Below are 13,786 nucleotides of genomic sequence, written 5' to 3' on the forward strand. Positions count from 1 at the left end.
GTGTGGTTTCAAGGAGTAAAGGTAAATGTTGTTTAGTCTGCAATATTTACCTGGCTATTGTAGTCATAGTTTCTGGGGGAACAAAAGTGATTGCTGTGCTCTCTGTGGCTTTAAAACCTACTTTTTATAATGTTAAGTCACAAACCCTTCTAAGGTTATTAAATATTCATCTAGAACATGATTCTTAATACATCTATTGATGTGTCATAACTTGGGTAACCAGACTCTATTGTTAGAAATTTAGGTTGGTGTTAGTCTTTTAGAAAAGAGTTGGAGAAGACCAAGGTGTTTATTAAAGCCCTTCTAAAAAAAATGGAGGAAGGCTTTGGAAAATAAGCTTATTTTCTTAAGGGAGAAATAATGGATCGATGAAAGAGTAAATAAAAATGTATTCACAGCATCATAGAGAACTAGAATTTGGGTTGCCCTTTAAGCTCCAAAGAACTAAATTTAGGACAAATAAAGGAAATACAATGCTAAACATTATTGAGCTCATTGCACTGAAGTTTCTCACTTAAGCAATATGGCAGATAGTGAAAGAAGAGTAGATTTGGTGGTGAAAGCAATTGGTTGGGTTTTGATGTTTAATTTGAGGTATTTGTAGAATATCCAAGGGACACTATTTAGTAAGCTGTTGAATTTAATGGTGTGTGGATTAGGAAGAAGTTCTGGTTTAGAGTTAAAGATTGGGGAGACATCAGCATATATTGCATGATAATTGAGACCAGAGGAACTGGAGGCAAAAATCCAGGGAGAGTGTGTAGAATGAGAAGAGAAGAGGGCCCAGGACAAAATGGTGAATAACATAAACACTTACCAAATAGAGGAAGATGGGCATTTGAAGAAGGTGGAAAACAAGAGGCCAGCAGGACAGGAGCAAAGCCAGGAGAGAATGTGCTGTGACATTCTCCAGCGTTGATTAGCCTGACCCTGCTTGACTGGTTTTATGACTGCTGACTTTTCCTCCTCTTCACTCTTTGTTTATATCTCCCCAAACTGTGCTCAGAGAGAATAACTTTTCCAGATAGATTCTTCTTCAGTAGAAGATATATGTGGTATTGTCTTCTCTTGATAGAATATCCAGTAAGTTCTTTGAGCTCATTGAATGAGTAGGTGGCGATCTCTAGGGTGTGATTTGAAACATTCAGGAAAAACTGCTCTTGTGTCCTAAAATAGTTCTCTGGCTGACCTGCAGCTGTGCTTGACATCCTGTGCCCTCTGTAAACCCTCTTGAGTAAATGGATCCATTTACTCAATATGTAATATTGAATGACTAAGTATCCTATTAAAATGCAAATATTCCGAGAGGGATGACAAATAAATTGTCAGCTCCTTTTTAACAGGTCGGTGGGCTGGAGATTTGTTATCAGAACTCTTCACATTGTGGTCAGTCCCTCTGCAGTTGACTCATAGGGCCAGTTACTGTGGTTGGTTTACAGGCCTGGAGTGGAGGCTCACCTGGGAAGGGAATATCTGAGCACATTAGTTCAGTTTTATAGCTATCTATACAAACCATCTGTTTTCATTTCCTAGACTGCCATAGCAAATTATATATTACAAACCAGGTGGCTTAGAATAACAGAAATTTATTGTCTCACAGTTCTGGAGGTTGGAAGTCTGAAATCAAGGTCTCAACCGCATTATGTGGCCACTGAAAGCTCTATGGGAGAACACTTTCTGATCTCTTAGCTGCTGGTATACTAGCTGTCAGGGATCCTTGGTGTTCCTTGTCTTATTGATGTGGTGCTCCAATCTCCATACTCATCTTCACATGGCATTCTTCCCTCTATGTCTGTGTGTCTATGGTCCTCTGTTTTCTCTTCTTACAAGGATACTGGTCATTGGATTTGGGCACACCCTAATCCAGTATGACTTCATTTTAATTTAACTAATTATATCTACAAATACCCTAATTTCCAATAAGGTTGCATTCTGAGGGCTGGGTGAACATGAATTTCTGGGGGACATTTTTCAACCAGCATACTGTCTATTAAGGCTAGACTCTCAGGTAACCTATAGAACAAATCTGATTGCAGAGACAAGTAAGCATGATATGATACGGGGCACTGACACTCTATATGGATTCCCATTGTTTCCAAGTATAAAGGCACTTGGCACCTATTGAGTATGGGAGGTCAACTGGGATCACCATGCAGTAGAAAAGAGTAAAAAGGACATTTGTTAAGTTACTCTAAAAAATATCATGAGTACATTTTATGGGCCAGGCTTAGGGTAAGGCCCTGGACATACAAATATACATGTAGTCGCTAAATTGTGTCTGACTCTTGCGACCCCATGGACTGTATCCCACTATGCTCTTCTGTCCATGGGATTCTCCAGGCAAGAATGCTGAAGTGGGTTGCCATTTTTTTCTCCAAAGGCCCTGGAATGAGAGTAGTAAATCAGTCAGTTCAGTTGCTCAGTTGTGTCCGACTCTTTGCAACCCCTTGGACTGCAGCACACCAACTCCTAGAGCTTATTCAAACTCATGTCCATCGAGTCGGTGATGCTATCCAACCATCTCATCCTCTGCTGTCCCCTTCTCCTCCCACCTTCAATCTTTCCCAGCGTCAGGGTCTTTTACAATGAGTCAGCTCTTTGCATCAGGTGGCCAAAGTTTTGGAGTTTCAGCTTCAGCATCAGTCCTTCCAGTGAATATTCAGGACTGATTTCCTTTAGGATGGACTGGTTGGATCTCCTTGTAGTCCAAGGAACTCTCAAGAATCTTCTCCAACACCACAGTTCAAAAGCATCAATTCTTTGGTGCTCAGCTTTCTTTATAGTCCAACTCTCACAGCCATACATGACTACTGGAAAAACCATAGCTTTGACTAGATGGACCTTTGTTGACAAACTAATGTCTCTGCTTTTTAATATACTGTCTAGGTTGGTCATAGCTTTTCTTCCAAGATGCAAGCATCTTTTAATTTCATGGCTGCAATCACCATCTGCAGGGATTTTGGAGACCAAGAAAATAAAGTCTGTCACCGTTTCCGTTGTTTCCCCATCTATTTCCCATGAGGTGATGGGACCAGATGCCATGATCTTAGTTTTCTGAATGTTGAGCTTAAAGCCAACTTTTTCACTCTCCTCTTTCACTTTTATCAAGAGGCTCTTTAGTTCTTCACTTTCTGCCATAAGGATGGTGTCATCTATGTATCTGAGGTTATTGATATTTCTCCCGGCAATCTTGATCCAGCTCATGCTTCATCCAGCCCAGCATTTCACATGATGTACTCTGCATATAAGTTAAATAAGCAGGGTGACAATATACAGCCTTGACATACTCCTTTCCCGATTTAGATCCAGTCTGTTGTTTCAAGTCCATTTCTAACTATTGCTTTTGACCTGAATACAGATTTCTCAGGAGGCAGGTCAGGTGGTCTGGTATTCCCATCTCTTTCAGAATTTTCCACAGTTTGTTGTGATCCACACAGTCAAAGGCTTTGGTGTAGTCAATAAAGTAGAAATAGGTGTTTTTCTGGAACTCTCTTGCTTTTTTGATGATCCAATGGATGCTGGCAATTTGATCTCTGGTTCCTCTGCCTTTTCTAAAACCAGCTTGAACATCTGGAAGTTCACGGTTCACATACAAGGAGTGGTAAATGGAAGGACATTAGTCATGTCGTCAGGAAACATACAATTTAGGAGGAAAAGATAAGTAGTAGAGCCATATAAGGAGAAGGAAATGGCAACTCACTCCTGTATTCTTGCCTAAAGAATCCTGTGGACAGAGGAGCCTGGTGGGCTGCCGTCTATGGGGTTGCACAGAGTTGGACACGACTGAAGTGACTTGAATTCTTGAATTCTCCAAGCCAGGCTTCAGCAATCGTGAACCATGAACTTCCAGATGTTCAAGCTGGTTTTAGAAAAGGCAGAGGAACCAGAGATCAAATTGCCAATATCCGATGGATCATCGAAAAAGCAAGAGAGTTCCAGAAAAACATCTATTTCTGCTTTATTGACTATGCCAAAGCCTTTGACTGTGTGGATCACAATAAACTGTGGAAAATTCTGAAAGAGATGGGAATACCAGATCATCTGACCTGTCTCTTGAGAAACCGGTATGCAGGTCAAGAAGCAACAGTTAGAACTGGACATGGAACAACAGACTGGTTCCAAATAGGAAAAGGAGTACATCAAGGCTGTATATTGTCACCCTGCTTATTTAACTTATATGCAGAGTACATCATGAGAAATGCTGGGCTGGAAGAAACACAAGCTGGAATCAAGATTGCCTGGAGAAATATCAATAACCTCAGATATGCAGATGACACCACCCTTCTGGCAGAAAGTGAAGAAGAACTAAAGAGCCTCTTGATGAAAGTGAAAGAGGAGAGTGAAAAAGTTGGCTTTAAGCTCAACGTTCAGAAAACTAAGATCACGGCATCTGGTCCCATCACTTCATGGGAAATAGATGGGGAAACAGCGGAAACAGTGTCAGACTTTATTTTTGGGGGCTCCAAAATCACTGCTGATGGTGATTGCAGCCATGAAATTAAAAGAACCTTACTCCTTGGAAGGAAGATTATGGCCAACCTAGACAGCATATTTAAAAGCAGAGACATTACTTTGCCAACAAAAGTCCATCTAGTCAAGGCTATGGTTTTTCCAGTGGTCAGTATGGATGTGAGAGTTGGACGGTGAAGAAAGCTGAGTGCTGCAGAATTGATGCTTTTGAACTGTGGTGCTGGAGAAGACTCTTGAGAGTCCCTTGGACTGCAAGGAGATCCAACCAGTCCACCCTAAAGGAGATCAATCCTGGGTGTTCATTGGAAGGACTGATGTTGAAGCTGAAACTCCAATACTTTGGCCACCTCAAGCGAAGAGTTGACTCATTGGAAAAGACCCTGATGTTGGGTAGGATTGGAGGCAGGAGGAGAAGGGGACGACAGAGGATGAGATGGTTGGATGGCATCACCGACTTGATGGACATGGGTTTGGGTAGACTCCGGGAGTTGGTGATGGACAGAGAGGCCTGGCGTGCTGCAGTTCATGGGGTCACGAAGAGTTGGACATGACTGAGTGACTAAACTGAACTGAACTGAAGCGACTTAGCAGCAGCAGCAGAGACATATAAAGTAAATACATTTTAAATTAAAAAATTAAGAAGCATTATGAGATTTACTGATTGAGAATAACTGAGAAGAACCTCTTCAGATAGTATGGTTAGGAAGAAACATTTTTGCTGCAACTGGAAAGTTGAGGAGGATTCAAGATTAGGTGTTTCACTTCCTTCATCAGTTTTTCAGGGCTGCCTCTGAGCAGAGATCTCGAAACTCAGTAGTCTGAAGATGAGGGCCTTCATATCCTATCCCACAGCTTAATATGGAGTTGTGCTTCCAGACACAGGCCTTGATATTTTTCTCCTCACATTTGCCTATATGCTTCCTCTTTCCATACACACACATACACACAAGTACAAACTACGAACTCCACTTTTCTATATTCTCTCTCTTTTTAAGTGATATAAACTTTATTTAACACTTCATGAAGTACACAGTCTCTTTTCAGAGAACTGCTTTCACACTTTATTTTTGGAATCATTTGAGAGTTATAGACATTTTGACACTTTAACCCTACAAATTTTGGCAAGTATCATATGACCTAAGAAAAAGGATATTTTTCTTAGTGTAATTCCTATGATTGAACAATTTAACATTAGGTCAATGCTATTACCTAATAGGGAAGCTTCCCAGGTGGCTCAGTGGTAAAGAATCTGCCTGCCAATGCAGGAGACATGTGTTAGATCCCTGGCTCAGGAAGATCTCCAGGAAGAGGACATGGCAACCCACTCCAGTGTTCTTGCCTGGAAAATTCCATGGACAGAGGAGCCTGGAGGGCTACAGTCCATAGGGTCACAAAGAGTCAGACACAGCTGAGTGACTGAACACACATTATCTAATATACAATCCATAATTTAAATTCTTCAAATTGTTGCAATATTGTCTTTTATGACTATGTTTTTTCTGATCCAAAATCTAATGAAGAAAAAGGATTGTGCTTAATTGACATGTCTTTTTAGTATCCTTTAATCTAAAATAGTTCACCAAACTATTTTGTCGTTTATATCTTGACATTTTTCAAGAATCCAATCCATTGCTGTGTAAAATGTCCAGTAGAGGCCCGAACACATATTTGATTTGTAGCAGTTTTTAATATTTATTCTAAATGCTCATTTGGAAATTTAAAACTAACTGAAATGGCCAGCAGCCTATGCTACTGCAGTTCAAAGTATCCCAAATCAGTTCTGTGGGGTGTGATAAGATGTTTTGTTAAAAGGCATTTGGAAAAACCTGCATTATAAAAAAAGGTAAAAACAGATTTCTTTGCTACAGAACTTTTCTAGAACCTTTATATACTAGTAGACATTATGAATCTTTAAGAGAACATCCCAAACTTAACTGCTCATAGAACACTTTGTTTGGAGACTGTATTAGTTATCCATTGCTGAAAAATAAACTACCCCAAACTTACAGACTTAAAGCAACAAGTGTTTATTATAATAAACAGTTTCTGAGCATCAGGAATTAGGAATTGGCTTTGCTGTGTGGTTCTGGGTCAGAATCTCTCCTTGGGTTGTAGTAAAGATGTTGGCTGGGGCTGCAGTCATGGGAAGGCTTGACTGGCCTGAATGGTCTGGTTTCAAGATGGCTCATACACATGGCTGTTGGCAGGAGGCCTCAGTTCCTCACCATAGGACCTATTCATAGGGCTGCGTGAACACCCTCATGCCCTGCAGCTGGCTTCCTATGGGATGAACCACTTACAAGAGAGCAAGGAGACCTACTCTCAGAAGTCGCATACCATCACATCTACCAATGAGTTATTAAATTCACCACACATTCAGAGAAGGTAAATTAAGTTCCACCCTTTTTTTTAGCTTCAATTTTTGAAGGGAGCAATGTCAAAGAATTTGTGGGCATATTTTAAAGTCACTATTAAGACTATCTTGGGGGCTCAGAATTCTTCATAACACACTTTAGAAAAGATTAGTTATAACATTGAAAGAACTCAGGGTGAGAAGTTACAAGAGGTGAGTCTGAGCTCGACCTCATTGGCTAATTGAATTATAATTCTCTTTGTTTTATATACACCTGTATTATTTGAATACATCAATTTAAAATTTCTATATAAGACACATTCAGGATATATGTGTGTGTATGTATATATATTAGTTAAATTGGCTGCTTATTAACCAATAACTTTAGGCTTATTTCTGAACTTCTTGAGCTTTAATTTTTACATAAGTAAAATGAGATGATAATACTATTAATGTTTGCAGTATCTTAGGTGTGTTGTGAAAATAAAATGAACATGTACATGTGCTGTGCCTAGTCGTGTCCAATTCTTTGTGACTCCATGGACTGTAACCTGCCAGCCTCCTCTATTCATGGCAGTTCTCTAGGCAAGAATACTGGAGTGGGTTGCCATGCCCTCCTCCAGGGGATCTTCCCAACCCAGGGATCGAACCTAGATCTCCTGCATTGCAGGCAGATTCTTGACCATCTGAGCTACCAGGGAAGTCCAAGAATACTAGAGTGGGTAGCTTATCCCTTCTCCAGGGCAACTTCCCGACCCAGGAATCAAACCAGGGTCTCCTGCATTGCAGGCAGATTCTTTACCAGCTGAGCTACCAGGGAAATCCAAATGTACATAAAAATGGTTAAATAACTAGAACGTACAACTCAGATTAAAGGCAGGAGGAGAAGGGGATGACAGAGGATGAGATGGTTGGATGACATCATCGACTCAGTGGACATGCGTTTGAGCAAACTCCGGGAGATGGTGAAGGACAGGGAAGTTTGACGTGCTGCAGTCCATGGACTCGCAAAGAATCAGACATGACTGAGCAACTGAACAACTGCTCATCTGTTCACTTTTACTAAAGCCATTGGCCAGTGTATGACCTGTCAAATCACTGAAAACTAGTTGTCTTACTTTTCATATTAAAAAGCTCCCCTTCCTATCTTCCAGGAGAGAATGTCACATTTATGGATTTACTTTAAAATGCTTTTAATGAGCCTTATAACAACTCCATGGGAATTTTAACCTGACATTTGTCTTATGCAATTGCTTCTTTGCTAGACATATAGAACTTTGTCTCTGAAAGGTGCTAGTCTTCTGCCAAATGAATTGGTGTTGTTTTTAAAGACCTTTCTGTACACCCACAATTTCCCTAAACCATAAGGAGTCTGCTTTTCTCCTGTGTCTCCTAAGCTGACTCCACAGCAGTTCCTAAAGAGCAGTTCAGAAAAATTTTAAGCAATGGAAGCCTCAACAAAATAAGTACCAAGTTTCCCGTGGTAACCACATGGCAGGACAAAGCAGGGTTGGATGCACTCATCTTGATGGAATATGCTTGTCCAAGATTAGTCTCCTTACTTTAAAGTCCTATCCCATTACCAAATGAACCACCCAGACTAGACATAAAGAAAAATGTTGCTGCCAGCCAACTGCAGTTTTTAAATCCAAAGAGCTTAGAATACTTATAGACTTAATCTCGTTAATCTTCATAATACTTTGAGGTAAGTCAAAGTGTCATCACTCTTAGAGGCAAGTGTGGTCAAACTTGGGTTTATTTTGAGTCCCTGTATTTTTCTAATACTTCACTCTGTGCAACTATTATTTGAATATTGAATATGATTTAGTTCTAGTACATAAAAAATAAAAAAATAAAAGAACAGACATAGATATTACAGTTGAATTAGGACCAGGGCTCTTAACCTAGAAAGAGCTATTGGTCAATGCATTAATTAAGACATCAAGTTTACACCCTGTCATCAACAGTAATTGTTTATTGCCTAACTAAACCCTCCTTAATTTATTATAGTCATTAGTGTCTGTTAGCATGGAGAATGTACTTGAATTTTACAAGGGTGTGTGGTTAGCAGTTTTCTGTCTCTGAGCTGGGACCTGACTCACTTGATCTTCTCACCTCACACTTAACACAGGCCTGACTTAAGAAATGATTAGCCTTCATTGTAGAATTATAAACAGTCATAGGTCCTTCTGTTCTGCACCACAGCTCTCCAAGTTGTAAAAATGAGAGGACAGAATTAGATGACCTCTAAATTATCTTATATATCTAAAATTCTCAGTTAATGATTATCTGCTTTGATACAGAGATTAAGGCAACAATGACACAAAGAAATAGCCCAAATTAGAGTATTTGAGACAACCTGAGTTATTTGCATATTTTCGTAATTTCCTAAAATCACTTTGAGGGTCAGTAACTTTATCCAGGAATGTGGCTACCTCATTATTGACTTTCTGAGGGGGAGAGGGAAAAGGAGAAGGAGAGGAAGCGGGAGAGGAATTTCGCTTTGTGGTTCAGCAACGCATGTTTGGGGCAGCAGTAAGTCACGGGGATCTAGACATCTCTGAGGAAACAGGCTGTTAAAGGAGAATTGCTAAACCTGTAGGACAGATCCATGCTTTGTAGGGCCTACAGCTTCTTCAATCTTAAAGGCCCTCCTTAAGAGAAAGAATTCAGAATTAAGTTTAAAAATGCATATTTATTCAGATGTGAATTCATTTGGAAGTGTATATTATTTATTTATTAAAAAATTTTTAAATTGAAGTCAATGTACAGTGTTGTGCTAATTTCTGCTGTACAGCAAAGTGACTCATTTATACACATATATACATTCTTTCTTTATATTTTTTTCAGTATGGTTTATCACAGGATTTGAATATAGTTCCTTGCTATATATTAGGACCTTGTTGTTTATCCATTCTAAATGTAATAGTTTGCATCTACCAACCCCAAATTCTTACCTCCTCTTTGGCAATCACAAGTCTGTTCTCTATGTCTGTGAGTCTGTTTCTATTTTGTAACTGAACTTATTTGTGCCATATTTTAGAGGCCACATATAAGTAATATCATATGGTGTTTGTCACTCTCTATCTGACTTACTTCACTTAGTATGATACTCTCCAGGTCCACTTATGGTGCTCCATTCTTTTTTATGGCTGAGTAGTATTCCACTGTATATATTTACCTCATCTTCCTTATCCATTCATCTGTCGATGGACACTTGGGTTGCTTCCATGGTTTGGTTATTGTGAACAGTGCTTCTGTGAACACAGGGTGCATCTGTCTTTTTGAGTTACAGTTTTGTTTGGGTATATTCACAGGAGTAGGATTGCTGGATCATATTGTAATTATATTTTTAGTTTTCTGAGGAACCTCCATGATATTTTCCATAATGGCTCTACCAACTTACATTAAGCTCAACATTCAGAAAACTAAGATCATGGCATCCGGTTCCATCACTTGATGGCAAATAGATGGGGAAACAGTGGAAACAGTGTCAGACTTTATTTTTCTGGGCTCCAAAATCACTGCAGGTGGTGACTGCAGCCATGAAATTAAAGGACGCTTACTCCTTGGAAGGAAAGTTATGACCAACCTAGACGGCATATTAAAAAGCAGAGACGTAACTTTGTCAACAAAGGTCCGTCTAGTCAAGGCTATGGTTTTTCCAGTGGTCATGTATGGATATGAGAGTTGGACTATAAAGAAAGCTGAACGCAGAAGAATTGATGCTTTTGAACTGTGGTGTTGGAGAAGACTCTTGAGAGTCTGGTGGACTGCAAGGAGATCCAACCAGTCCATCCTAAAGGAAATTAGTCCTTTGGAAGGACTGATGCTGAAGCTGAAACTCCAATACTTTGGCCACCTGATGCGAAGAGCTGACTCATTGGAAAAGACCCTGATGCTGGGAAAGATTGAGGGCAGGAGGAGAAGGGGATGACAATGGATGAGATGGAGACAAAAGGATGAGATGGTTGGATGGCATCAGTGACTCAATGGACATGGGTTTCTCGGTGGACTCTGGGAGTTGGTGATGGACAGGGAGGCGTGGTGTGCTGTGGTTCATGGGGTCGCAAAGAGTTGGACATGACTGAGCGACTGAACTGAACTGAACTTACATTATCACCAACAGTGTAGGAGAGTTCCCTTTTCTCCACACCCTCTCCAGCATTTGCTATGTGTAGACGTTTTAATGATGACCATTCTGAGCAGTGTGTGGTAGTACCTCATTGTAATTCTGACTTTCGTTTCTCTAATAATTAGTGACGTTGAGCATCCTTTCATGTGCCTGCTCGCCATCTGTATTTTGGAAGTAAATATTTATTGGATTCTCATAGCCTCTTCAATATCATCCAAAACAGGGAAAATGAAATGGAGGGAATTTGGATAGAGATTGCAGTCTTAACTAATCATATTTGAAGTATCTTACTCTTGCAAATTTTATATTAACCTATGGCCATGTGAACGTGTTGCTGTCCTCATCCAGATCCTGGAAACGGTCTATGAGAATGAGGAGACCAGAAGCCAGGCCTTTATTAGTTTCACATTCACACACCATTATAAACATGAAACATATCTATTCTAGTCTAATAGACAGTTAAATTGAAAGTTCATTTAACTGAAAAAGAAAAAGAAAATGAAGCCATTGAAAAAAATAAGAAAGATATATGTAAGCAACCATGATGATTACAGACTATATTGTTACGTGAAAAAATAAAGAATGGGATAATATAGCATGATTCTATTTATGTAAAAAATATACCAAATAAACCAACCCTGAAGCAATGTGTATATTGCATGTATATATGTATATATGCTATATATTTGCTACATATCAGATCCTTAACAGTGGTTACCTTTGGAGACTGTAAAGGGTTGTGGGGTATTATTTGAATTTTGCATAACAGATATTTATATGTTACATGCAGGCCTCCTCATTAATAACAACTGCACATCCCCCCATAATCTCTGTTTCAAGCATCGCATTATCACACCATCATTGACAGCTTTTAAAATTCACTTCCTTTAGAGTCTCTATCTCAGACCCACCAGGATTGATAATCCAGTCTCCTATCACTCAGTGTCCTTGGTCCTTTCATATCCCCACATCCATCCTTACTTCTTACTCTTAAGTTCTGTGGTCCATGATTATAATCACTCATTTGCATACACCTTAACTGCCCTGGCATGTCTCACTTAGAATGTGCGTGCTCAGTCACTCAGTCATGTCTGACTCTTGTGACCCCATAGTCTGTAGCCCACCAGGCTCCTCTGTCCATGGGATTCTCCAGGCAAGAATACTGGAGTGGGTTGCCATTTCCTTGTCCAAGGGATCTTCCCGACCCAGTAATCAAACCCGGGTCTCCTGCATTGCAGGCAGATTCTTTACTGAGTGAACTAGGAGGGAAGCCCCACTCAGTCAGACTTACTTGGTAAACTCCATCCCTGCTTGAATCCAACTCCCCTACTCTGCGTCTATAGCAGGGCAGCTAGACATGGCTGGAGAAAACCATATACCTCATGCTGCCTGGTCTCATTTTCCATTCCTAACCTATCCTCAGAGGAGCTTTTAGTGCTGCCCTGAAATCCTACTACATTTTCCCTGGTCCATTCACACTTCCACATTCCTGGTTTTCTCTTTCTTTAAACCTCCATACGTCCTCCACTGTGCTCTTTCTTAGCTTATGACCGTGCTTACTATTTCATTGAGAAAAAGAAACAATCAGAGTAAAAACACCAAAATGTTCACCCTGCACAAACTCCCAGCACTGAATCTATACCCTGTTGTCTGCCTTCTTTCCTGTCTGTGGATGAAAAACCAGGGCTTTCGTCTGAAGCCAGCCCTCTCTTGTGCACTAACCCTTTCTCATCTACTTAACAGCATCCAGGGCCAAGGGTCTACAAGCACAGTAAGCACAGTGCGTAGGGCCCACCTTACTTTCAGGGGTGCATGAAAATGTTTAATTCCCTTTATGATCAAAAGAAAAATATGAACTTTTAGGTAAAAAAGTGCCTTAATGTATAGTGTTATATTCAGTTCAGTTTCAATTCAGTTGCTCCATCGTGTCCAGCTCTTTGCGACCCCATGGACTGCAGCACACCAGGCCTCCCTGTCCATCACCAACTCCCGGAGCTTGCTCAAACTCATGTCCATTGAGTTGGTGATGCCATCCAACCATCTCATCCTCTGTCATCCCCTTCTCCTCCCGCCTTCAATCTTTCCCAGCATCAGGGTCTTTTCCAATGAGTCAGTTCTTTGCATCAGGTGGCCAGAGTGTTGGTTTCAGCTTCAACATCAGTTCTTTCAATGAATATTGAGTGTTGATTTCCTTTAGGATGGACTGGTTTGATCTCCTTGCAGTCCAAGGACTCTCAAGAGTCTTCTTCAACACCACAGTTCAAAAGCATCAATTCTTTGGTGCTCAGCTTTCTTTGTAGTCCAACTTTCACATCCATACATGACTACTGGAAAACCATAGCTTTGACTAGATGGACCTTTGTCACCAAAGTAATGTCTCTGCTTAATATAGTCTTAATGTCTTTGTTAATGTATTCATTCTTAAACAATGCAGCTTTTGATCTCTGGGGTCTCTCATGAACTGCATTCATGAGAGTTCCTCCATTGTTCTACCTTGCCAGTTATTTCCAAAGGCCCCACCTCCTAATACCATCACCCTGGGGATTAGGCTTTCACATATCAATCTGAAGGGACACAGATATCAATCCATAGCCTTATCTAAACCCTGTCTTGACTCACCTTCCTTTCCAACCCACCCACTCAACCCTCCCACAGCAACTTTCTGCCTTTTTTTTTTTTTTTAACAACAAAACCTTTTAAGATGTTTGTTTGTATTTATTGTCATCTGCCACTCTCCTCCCATTCTCCTTTGAACTCCGGTTTTCATGCCCAAGGCATCACTGAAACTGCTTTTCTGACAAGGTCCTAGTGGCCTCCATGAGAGTAAA

The sequence above is a fragment of the Giraffa tippelskirchi genome, chromosome 2 (assembly GCF_054371585.1).
Source record: "Giraffa tippelskirchi isolate mGirTip1 chromosome 2, T2T-mGirTip1v1.2.pri, whole genome shotgun sequence".
In the NCBI taxonomy this organism is placed as follows: domain Eukaryota; kingdom Metazoa; phylum Chordata; class Mammalia; order Artiodactyla; family Giraffidae; genus Giraffa; species Giraffa tippelskirchi.